Source organism: Aquarana catesbeiana, linkage group LG12 (genome assembly GCF_042186555.1).
Source record: "Aquarana catesbeiana isolate 2022-GZ linkage group LG12, ASM4218655v1, whole genome shotgun sequence".
Taxonomy (NCBI): Eukaryota; Metazoa; Chordata; class Amphibia; order Anura; family Ranidae; genus Aquarana; species Aquarana catesbeiana.
This window is the reverse complement of record NC_133335.1, coordinates 63,086,736-63,095,399: the sequence shown is the minus strand read 5'-3', so window position 1 is coordinate 63,095,399 and position 8,664 is coordinate 63,086,736.

Genomic DNA, 8,664 nt, shown 5'->3' with positions numbered 1-8,664 from the left:
TTGAAGAGCAATGAGAGCTTTATAAAATAAGGAAATACTATGTAAAGGGGGGTCCTTTGGATGAAATATTATTTCTATATCGTTTAAGTCGCTGACACCCCTAAGTGGAGTAGGAAGAGATCTTACGAAGTGTTGTAGTTGGTGGTATCTCCATTTATCTAGAAACGTGGCATGGTTAGGTGCGAGGATCATATGTAATGGTTTAAGTATATTGCCATCTAAAATATGATGTAGTAAGAGAGGCTCTTCCGGCCTCCATGTTTTAAAGCCTGGGTCAAGAAGGCCTGCAAGAAAATATTTGTGATTAAGGAGCGGTAGTAGGGGGGAATCATAGTTCCAGGAAAATTTTTTATGTATGTCGTCCCACACATCCAAAGACATGGTAAGAACCAAGGTATTACGATCAAGGTTCCTGTGAGAACGGGGTATCCAAGGAGCCACTGAAAGATCCACTCCGCTCAGGAAATATTCTATTTGTATCCATAGTTTCGAGTTAAGAGCGTATTTCCAATCAGCTAGCCTGGCTAAAACTGTCGCTTGGTAATATGCTTTAAAACTAGGAAGTGCCAGACCACCTGAGCATTTGGATCGAAACAATAGCTCCCTGGATATTCTGGCATGACCTTTTCTCCAAATGAAGCGGGAAATCATGGATTGTAGAATAGTAAAAAACCCCACTGGGACACATAGTGGGAGCATTTGAAAGAGAAAGAGGACGCGAGGTAGTATGTTCATTTTGATTATATTTACCTTCCCTAACCATGTGTGGGTCAGGCTAGACCATTTTCGCAGGTCACCTCTAATCTTGTTTAGCAAGGGAATATAATTATATCGAAAGAGGGATTGGAGATTAGAGGTAAGATAAATACCTAAATATTTCAAACATTTTGTTTCCCACTTAAAGGGAAAGAGGGGCTTGAGAGAGAGAGCCTCGGACTTAGGAATGTTAATGTTTAAGATTTCGGATTTGGATAAGTTTATTTTGAAGTTAGAAATTGAATGAAACGTGGAAAATGCAGACATTAAATTGGGGATCGAAATGCGTGGTTGTTGGATGAAAAATAGTACATCATCTGCGTAAGCTGCGTATTTATGGGATCTGTTGCCTATTTGTATACCTTTAATATTATCATTATTCCTAATTGTAGCTAAGAAGGGTTCTAATGTAATAGCAAAGAGGAGAGGGGAGAGGGGGCAGCCCTGTCTAGTACCATTGTGTAAGACAAAGGGGTCACTTAACGTACCATTAATTCTAATTTGTGCTGAGGGATTGGAATACAGGGATGAGATACGATGAAACATTTTAGGACCCAGCCCTAAGTGTCGTAATGTCAGCTTAAGATACTACCAGTCCACCCTATCAAAAGCTTTTTCTGCATCGGTGGAAAGGAGTAGGGTGGGCTGGGAGCACCGCCGAACATATTGGATTAGAGAGATTGCACAAAGGGAATTATCTTTTGCTTCTCTGTGGGGTATGAAACCTGACTGATCAGCCGAGATCCATCTGGGTATGAGGGGAAGTAACCGGTTTGCCATTACTTTGGCGAATAATTTAATGTCAACATTTATTAGTGATATTGGCCTGAAACTGTTACACAGAGTAGGGTCCTTATCTGGTTTGGGAATGACAGTAATGTGAGTTGAAAGCGACTCCGGGCGTGGTCCGGAGGATTGAGAAATAGAATTTGCATATGCAGAAAGACGAGAGAGTAGGATGTCGCTGAATGTTTTATAATATAAAATAGTGAACCCGTCAGGTCCAGGGGCTTTACCAGATGGGGAGGACTTTAATGCTGCCTGGAATTCCTCAACCGAAAAGTCTTCCTCCAGTTCTTTAAGGGCAGAGATGGGCAGTTTAGGAAGATTGGCGTCTTTTAAGTAGGAAAGCATGCGGTTTCTTCTCTCCTTGTGAGGAAGATTTGATAAGTCGTTTTTGACATTATATAGGTCTGAATAATATTCTCTAAAGGCTTTAGCAATGTCCGGAGTTGCATGGGCCAATTCACCTGTTGAGAGTTTGATTTTGGGGATAAATGACTGCGACTGTTTAGTCTTTAATGATCTAGCTAATAATCTACTTGGTTTGTTCCCCCATTCATAGAATTTCTGTGACAAACGTTGAAACTTTCTCTTGGTGTCTAAATTAAGGAGAGATTATAATTCCTCTCGCTTAAGTGTGAGGGACTGGAGGTGTTCAATATGCAAAGAGAGTTTATGTTGCTTGTCAAGAACTGCTATCTGTTGTAGCACCTGGTCAATTTGTTGACCATGTTCCCTTTTCTTCCGAGCACCAAGCTCAATAAGTCGGCCTCCAATAGTAGCCTTATGAGCTTCCCATATAATAGAGGGGGAGGTGTCAGAGGGTTTGTTTTCCTTAAAGTATTGCGACAAGTGAGAGGCCAACATGGAAACCTCTGCTTCATTAGTAAGAAGGGAGTCATTAAGTTTCCAATTGGTGATATGACGCGGTAGGGAAGGCATGGTCAATGTCATCGACACAGGAGCATGATCTGAAACAGATGCGGTGCCAATGTGAGTAGATTGTAGAAGGGGGAGATGAAAATGGTCTGAGAATATGTTGTCTATTCTAGAGTAAGATTGGTGTGTTGAGGAAAAATGTGAAAAATCTTTCTCTTTAGGGTGAAGGAGACGCCAGACATCCATTAACTGAAGATCCAGAAGCCTTTTTTTTACAAACTTCAGTCGTTTAAAAGAAATGTTAGAGCGGCCCAATGACGTATCAATAGTGGGGTCTAGTGACATGTTTATATCCCCCACTAGGATAATAAGTCCCTTGGCAAAGTGTGACAATTTAGTCAGTATTTGGGAGAAAAAAGCAGGTTGATTATGATTTGGACAATAGATATTTGCAAGAGTGCATTGATTATTTCCAATAAATCCTCTAAGAAAAAGAAAGCGTCTATGATCATCCGCCAGCATATCAGACAGCCTAAAGGACACATTTCTGCAAAAACCAATGGCTACACCCTTGGCCTTATTGATGTCCGATAGGCTATAATACCACTGCGGAAAATTAGGTGATGTTAGTTTAACAGGTGTCGTGTGGGTTAGATGCGTTTCTTGGAGGAAGGCAATGGAACATGTGGCTTTTTTCAGTTCCCAAAAAATTTGATGTCTTTTAGCAGCGACATTAAGACCCCTAACATTATATGATATAATCTTTACCGTAGCCATTAATAGAATAAAATGTAGGTTTTCAGCCTATCCTGCCATGCATGCCAGCAGGGAGGGGGAAGAGAAGGGGAGAGAGAGGAGAAATAGTGAGAGAGATGAAGAAAGAAATAAAAAAATAAGCCTATACATAGAGTATACACACAAATCAGAAAACTTGTGGGCAACATATGAATATCACGCAGAAACCTGCAGTGGTCCCATTGGGGAAAGAGAGAGCGAGAGGCCATCCCAATCCCTGAGCAGGGATTAAATAGGATAACTACTGGGCCTCCCACTCTCACCAGCCCCAGAAGGAGATGGGGACGGGGTTGCGCTGTAGGGGAGAGGCAGCTAGGGAGGTGCACCTCTACAGCACACGGCCTGTAAAAAAAAAACAATTAATTTGTAACTACAAGTAAATAATTAGTTCCAGTTAGAAGTGTGAGACACTATTCATGTATATCCAGGATCAATATAAACAATATACATCCTACAAGAAAACATATAGGTAGGCCAACTGGGAACGTGAACCAAAAAACAAAAGAAAAAGAAAAAAAAAATTTGAACAGTGGTCGGTATAATGATAGGTCCGCTTTGAGCATATAAAGGTAAATAAAAGTAGAAAAAACCTGCAACCAAAGCTGGACTCTAAATTAAAGTTCTTGTAGGAGAGAGGTTGTTTACATTATTGACAAAAAGGTAGATTTAAACGTACTACACATTAAATGACTAATCACAATTATGTTTCTGGTTTTCCTCCACAGTTTACACAGGTTAAAGATCCTGCAAGACCCAATACTACACCAACAAAAATAAACTATCATGGTGATGGGATACCTGAACAACAACAGAAGAAATGAATGGTTTCTCAACATAGTTCAGATTCCCAAACCTCTAGTGGTGTGTCACAATATTTTTCTGGTTATCCAACAGGTTATACACAAGATGAGGTGGTGGGTGACTCTAATTCTTCTCTGCGTATGGTAAAATATCTGCGCTACCCCTAGAAAAAAATTAATACTGGTGCTGCAACTTAAATAGCCTGAATATTCAGCTAATAACATGTATATAAAGAGAAAAAGTGTGCAACCAAGCAATATATAAGTTCCTTAATATAAAAGGAAACAATTGACAAATTATAGAGATCAAACACGCTCATCAAGGGATCACTCAGATCAGGGATATTCCTCCATGGGTTCATCCGATGCAGGGATCCTAGTAATACAGCGAACTCTCCCGCGGTATGGTTATCCTGTAGTTGCAACGGTATCCTTACCATAAAATCTCCAGCAGTGGGATAATTCATATGACAGAAAAGAGAAGCTTCATGGTGCAGTACCCCAGTTTAAAAATGTATTGAAAAGTTTTCTTAGGCACTGACATCCAAAAAAGCTGGTGAATGGTACATTCAAACAGCCGCAGCTCAAGCCGGCCAGCTGATACATGGTGATGCCAAGAACAAGTCCTTGACGTCAATGTGGTGATAATGGATGATTCTCAATATAAGAATATGTGTATGCTGATTGTTTCCAACAAATAGTGTTATCGCCAAATGAATTCCTCTACAATGAGGAAATTCAATCAAATATTCCCAAAGACCTTTGGGAATATATACGTACACTATATCCCAAGATTTCGATCTTTTATAGCCTCCCAAAATTGCATAAAAATCCTATGAATCCAACAAGTAGACCCATAATTTCTGGAAATGAGGGACTGACTAAGAATTTAAGTCAAATCATTGATGCGTATCTTCAACCACATGTCACTTCTCTACCCACTTTCACAAAAGATACAATTCATTTTCTTCAGGTCATTGATAACCTTTCAGTTCCAGCCAATGCCTACCTCGTCACAATTGACGTGGAAGCATTGTATAGTTCAATACCACACAACCTTGGTTTAGCAGCTGTAAAAAAGATCCTGCCCCAAAGGATACTTGCAGGACTTGAATTCATCCTGCACCATAACTTTTTTCTGTTTTATGGCTCCCACTACCTGCAGTTGCAGGGCGTAGCGATGGGGACGTGTTGTGCCCCATCCTACGCCAAGCTGTACCTGGGAGAGTGGAAGCATAACTTTCTCTCAGACAAGGAACTGTACATGCCGTGTCTCTACATGGCAAAGGTACATAGAAGAGACATATTTCTCATCTGGGAGGGTCCAGAGGACATTTGATGTCAATGTCTTGAAGCCATGAACAACAATTCATTCAATTAAAAATTTACGATGACCTATGACCTAACCACTGTGACCTTTTTGGACACGAGTATTACTAAAATGCCAGACGGACGTCTTACCAGCAGCCTCTATCACAAGGGTACCGCTGGCAATACAATACTCCGTGCTCACAGTTTTCATCCTACCGGTCTTGTCAACTCAATACCTTTCAGTTGGTATTTGCGACTGAGAAGGAATTGCTCCATGGATTCCACTTTTAACTAGAAGCTGTTAAATTAAATAATAGGTTTTTGGAAAGAGGATGTAGTAAAACTTGCCATTGAAAAGCTTTCAACAAAGTGAGTGACTCCCTCATGAGGAGCTACTCTTTAAACATAAAAAAGTCCCGTGATCTTCCATCTGCACGTGTAATTCTAAGACATACCAATCAACAATCAGAAATCAAAAGAATATTGAATAGGCATTGGCCTATTCTAGCTGAAGATACTGTAATTAAGCAGTTCATCAATGAAAGACTAGCCATTACCATCAGAAGGGCTGCCTCTGTGAAGAATAAACTTGTGAGTAGAGAATTCCGTAATGGAAAGGGTGATCCATGTCGACAGGGTGGCACGTTTGCCTGTGGTGGGTGCTTTTATTGTACTTACATGTTAGGGAAAAGTCATTTCACTCTTCCCAATGGTGAAACCTTTTAATACATTTTGCAAATTGTCGCACGCAAGGAGTAGTATACATGAGCACATGTGATTGTGATTTGTTCTACGTTGGTAAAACCAAAGAAGAACTATGGCAACGTTTATATAGACATATTCATTGCATGCAAACAGTAAGTAAGGGAAGTAAGAAGTTTTACTACAATATATTTGCTTTCCCTCCCCCCTTTCACTTTTTTTGGGGGGCTGTCATTTTTAATATTTTCTGTCCCAGCTTTATGAATTTTCAATTGTGAATTTTTTGAATAATACTAAATAAATTTTGTAGGATTTGATATTTGACATTTATGTGACTTTAGGTCATTGGCTCATGTGGTGCGTAGCCCATCTGGGTTTTCGGGTCCCCTAGCGCGAACGTGGGGGTCTACGTCTGTCCAGTCTGGACGAGCTTTTCTCCTACTTGCCTTTCTGCCAGCTTGAATTGTCAGGGGCGGTTTTGGGCACACGTCTGTGCTGTTGGTGTCCCATCTGCCGATTTCTGGGTGCACTTGCCCCATCTATTTTGGTTGCCCTGCCTGGAGCGCTTGACATCAGCAGCAGCCACTCACGCCTTCCGGGGACAGCGGAGAGGTGACTGGGCGCCAGGGGAGATCAATTTGAATGGAATCAGCTGGGGGCAATTATGCAGACTTGCATCACTACACATTTATATAGAGCTTCCTCCCTTCACACATCCAGCCAGTAGAGTCCATATCACCAGCCCATGCTGGATATGAGTATGCAATGTGATTATTATGTCAATAAACTCAAATTTTGAACTTTTTTTTATAGCTTTTCCTCTCCATGTTTGACCATAGGTCTTTATAGGAGGTTGTTTTCCTCTTGCTGCGGTTGCATACTATCCAGCTTCAGACACATATTGTGTGGCATCTCACTCTTCAGTTAGGTATGTCCCATCTGTGCATTGCTATATCTGATACACTCAATTGGATGTTTGTCCTAAATTTGCACAACATTACATTCATCCTGATTCTCATAATCATTATAAATGCCTAAAATAATTTATAGACCACAACACCTTTAAAAATGTTATAGACCAGCTAAAGAGTGTCCCTATGTTCTGATTTAATTTAGGGAATGCGAGCAAGCCACCTCTGTTGCCTTCTTCTTGATAGCCATTGATCTTCTGTGAGGCTTTAGGTCTGGGTTGGGTTGAAACCTGTGTGGTGTGAGCCATTGCATTTCGGTCTGGATATTTGGCCATGTCCATATCTTTGTAAATATACTATATTTGTTATGAATGTCATATGAAATAATACAATCATACAAAATTTGGTAAAAACTTAATATAAATGTCATTGTGCATTTTCTCTTGCTTTTTTGATGTATGTAGGGTTGTTTCTACTTCCTTACTCCCTGATTAAGACTTTGTATAAGTTGAAACACGTTGGTTTGACTTGGTGGATATGCAATTTATTTTAAATAATTTTATGTATTCCTGCAGTATATGTGCATTGTGGGAATGTTTCAGTATCAGGACGTGAACTGTCTAGACCAGCCAATTCTTAAACTTGTTGTTCAATAAATGTTTTTCTATTTTTTTATATACTAACTTGAAATTGTGTGATTTCTATTGCTGCAACAAAGTCCCATGGCAGATATCTTTCGAACAATATTCTTTCTATTCTATTCTGTTGTTTTCTTCTATACTATTGTGTTATTTTCTATTCTATTCTAATCTATTCTTTTTTATCCTATTGAAATTCAAATTAATTCTATTTAAATTTTGGGAAATGATTATATTATTTCTATTGTATTCTATTGTTTTATTCTATTCTTTTCTATTCTATTTTTTTAGTCTATTCTTTTCTACTCTATTATTTTCTATTCGAATTTCAGAAGATGGTTATATTATTTCTGTTTTATTCCATTCTTTTTTACTATTCTATTTGTTTCTATTCTATTTTATTCTATTCCATTCTATTATGTTGTTTTATTTTCTATTCTATTTTGTTCTCTTTTATATTCTATTCTTTTATTTTCTGTGATATATTTTTTCTATTCTATTCTGTTTTTTTCTAGTCTATTACTTTATTTTCAATTTTATTTTATTCTCTTTGGAAATTGGAAAACTATAGAATTCGAAAACTGTTTGAATTAGAAAAGTATTCGAATTTGAAATCTATTTGAATTCGAAAACTATTTGAACTTGATATGAAAACGTTTCAAACCGATTTGAGTTTGGAAAATTTTAATCAATTCGAATACGAATAAACAAAAATAATTCCGAAAACTAATTATACGGATTAAACAAATTAAACCAATTAAAATAAAACAAAACAAAATCAATTGTTTCATTCTGCACGTGTATATTTTCCACACTACAAATAGTTAGTGATCTTTAAGAATACACACTGGTTCAGGTAGATTGTTTATGCAGGTCCATAGCTAGATTAAGCTGTTTTTGGCCCACATAAATGATAATGCTCTTTTATAACTGACCTTCTGTCATGCAATTATATAATAGAAACTACTGGTGGTATGGGCTGCTAGAGGTGGCATATGGTCTGCCTTATATGTTTCCTCAACTATAAAGAGTTTTGAACTCCTCTCAGAATCCCCTGTACCCCCTTTCCTCTACAGCCTTGCTTTTTCT